Below are 3,094 nucleotides of genomic sequence, written 5' to 3'. Positions count from 1 at the left end.
TTTTGTTGTTGTTCAGTCACTAGGTCATGTCCAACTCTTTGCAGCCCCATAGACTGCACACGCCAGGCTTCTCTGTCCTTCACCATCTCCCAGAGTTTGCTCAAACTCATGTCCATATTATCCCTATTGTAACTTAAGGACATTTTAAACCAGTTTCCTTTTGTTTGGTTCTCAACAGAGAAGAATAGCTAATTAATTGTCTCTTTGCAACAATTTATTAGATGTCCTTTTCCATGGTAAACAATAGAACATAACTTTGGCTTCATTTTTGTCTTGAGGAGCAGGAATTTCCTGCCTATTTCATAAGGATGTTGAAATTCACCAATTAGTGTACATAAGATTTTTAAAGCTCCACAGAAGAAAGTTGTTACACATAAACAAAATTTCCACTGGGAAGAAAAAATTTAAGAGAATATTTCTTTTTATCATACTTACATTGTTCATTTTAGACATCAAAGTGTGGGCTCTGTGTTTATTTTTTGGAAAAGGGCTCTCTAGAAAGTAGAAATAGTGGGTTAAGTAAGAGTGAAATAAAGTCTACAGTTCTCAGTGGTATCATTCATATTGGTTTCAATGATATTTTAAACAATACTCAGATTTTTTTTTTTTCCTCTCAGGTGCAATTCAGTTTTTAGTTCTTGAATTTTATAAGAAATGTTATCTTAGATACACAAAATCGGAAACATGTGCTTTAGGGTTAAAAGTATTTTGTTCTGTAAGATCAACTCCAAAGACTACATAAAGCTTGGCTGATTTAACATGAAATAGAAGCAGTTGTTGTAAGGAATGCAGTATATAAGCTCTCATTTAAGGTTGTATTTCTCTTATTAATTTCAATTGTGTGTTTTGAGAGAAAGTACTTATTAAAGAAATAAAACCTGGTTTAGCAAATGTTCTGTAACCATAGTAAAATAGACAATGCATGAAACCATAAAATTCAATTGTAGTCTTTTCTCTCGCTTTTACCAAATGGAGCATGGTTTTTCTACAATAGAGGTTATCATAAAATTCTTTCTTCTCTTCACAGTAAATTACGAGAAGAACTAAGTACTGAGAAGTATATTTCAAACCATATGACGTCAAGGTTGTTTGAACAAACTGAAAGTGGCTACATTTTTAAATCAGGTTTACCATGCTCTTTCTTACGACATGCAGCTCTGAGCTTGATTACAAACACAATGAAGGTGTGGGTTAGTAGCACATTATCTAGACAACTCATCACCCAGATCTCAAAGTGGACTGGAGAATTCCGTGGTGGTCCTGTGGTTAGGACTCTGTGCTCTCCTTGCCAAGGGCCTATGTTCAATCACTGGTTGGGGACTAAGATCCCACAGGCTGCACAAGGTGAGGGGGTAGAAAGGGGATGGGTACTGGCATTTTCTAAGTTAAGAGCAATCTTGAGTCCTTTGCTTTTCCATGTGGGTTTTTTTTTTGGTATTTATTATATTTTTTCCAATTTCTCTTAATGTGCTGCTGATATGTGACTGTGGTATATTGTGAAACCTGGATATCCATCTCAAAATTTTCTGGGGGAGGTTTATGCTGCATATATTTCTTTTATTACTAGATAAAGTAAAGGTTCGTATAACTGTCATATTGATATATAAAATCCATTTTTAAACATTTTTGTTTCTATTATTTAATTGTTGATATTATGAGGAATCCCAAGAATTGATGGCTTTTAGAGTTATGAAGCTGAGTGAAATCAGCAAAGGAGAGGTATACGTACAAAAAAGAAAGGAATCATAGAGTAACCCAAGTCCATGCCAACATTTAGAAATCAAGAGAAGAGAACAACCATCAAGGGGATTTGAATAGGAGAGAAAATGATGTAGGAGAAAAATCAAGAGAATGGTATTTTAGAATTGAAGTGAAGAAAGTATACTAAAGAAGAGGGATAATCAACTAAGCCAAATATTACTGAGAAAAAAGAGGATGAGAATCTATAATTGGATTTAGTATCATGGAGGTTTAGTATCAGGATTCCCCAGAGAAAAGAACCAATAGGATATATCTCTATCTATCTGAGAGATTTATTTTAGAAAACTGGCTCCCCCGTTGTGGGGACTTGTAAGCCTGAAATCTGCATCAGGCTATAGACCCAGGAAAGAGTTGATGTTGTAGTATTGAGTCCAAAGGCAGTGTAGAGGCATTCTTCCTCAGGGGAATTCAGTCTTTTCTCTTAAGACATTCAATTGACTGGTGAGGTCCCCCAGGTCCACCCGTATTAATGAGGGAAATCTACTCAAAATTGACTAAGGTAAACTTAATCACATTTTAAAATTATCTTCACAGCAAATACTTTCATAAAAACTGTTGTTTACCGAACAACTGAGTGCCAAACCTAGCCAAATTGACACATGAAATTAAACATCACAGAGGTAATTGATAGTACTGAGAAATTTTTATGGAGAATCTTGTATTACTATGGGCTTTTGTGGTAGATCAATGGTAAAGAATCTACCTGCAATGCAGGAGACCTGGGTCCAATCACTGGGTTGAGAAGATCCCCTGCAGAAGGGAATGACAACCCTCCAGTAATCTTGCCCAGAGAATTCCATGGACAGAGGAGCCTGGCCAGCTACAGTCCATCGAGTCGCAAAGAGTCAAACGTGACTGAGTGATTAACATACACTGCACTACTATACCCCAAAGTCTTCAAATAGTGTTTAGCTCAATAAAAGATGAAAGGATTTTCTACTTTTCCCCCTTAATTATGATATCCTCACTCAAACCAAATTAAACAAAATGTGCCAAAAGGAAAAATAATTAAGAACTATCTTTTTAGTTTGTAAGAACACATACATGTTGAGAAATCATAGACATTCTGGTTCATCAGAAACCAAGAAAATAATTCTATAGTCAAGTATCACTGAAAAATACATAATACAAAAGATCAAGTAGTTAAAAAGTATTTTAAAAAGCCAAACTTTATGTTTTCTGGTTACTTTACTGCACTAGCAATAATTAGGTTTTTAGTATAACTTTTTAAATATCTTCTCTTACTAAGAAGCTTGAAAATAAAGATGGTAAATGCCAGTGTATTCCCAAATACTGGAAAAATGACTCTAAATGAAATGCTTAGATAACTAAA

This window comes from Muntiacus reevesi, chromosome 16 (genome assembly GCF_963930625.1).
Source record: "Muntiacus reevesi chromosome 16, mMunRee1.1, whole genome shotgun sequence".
In the NCBI taxonomy this organism is placed as follows: domain Eukaryota; kingdom Metazoa; phylum Chordata; class Mammalia; order Artiodactyla; family Cervidae; genus Muntiacus; species Muntiacus reevesi.
Note: the sequence above shows the minus strand (reverse complement) of the source record.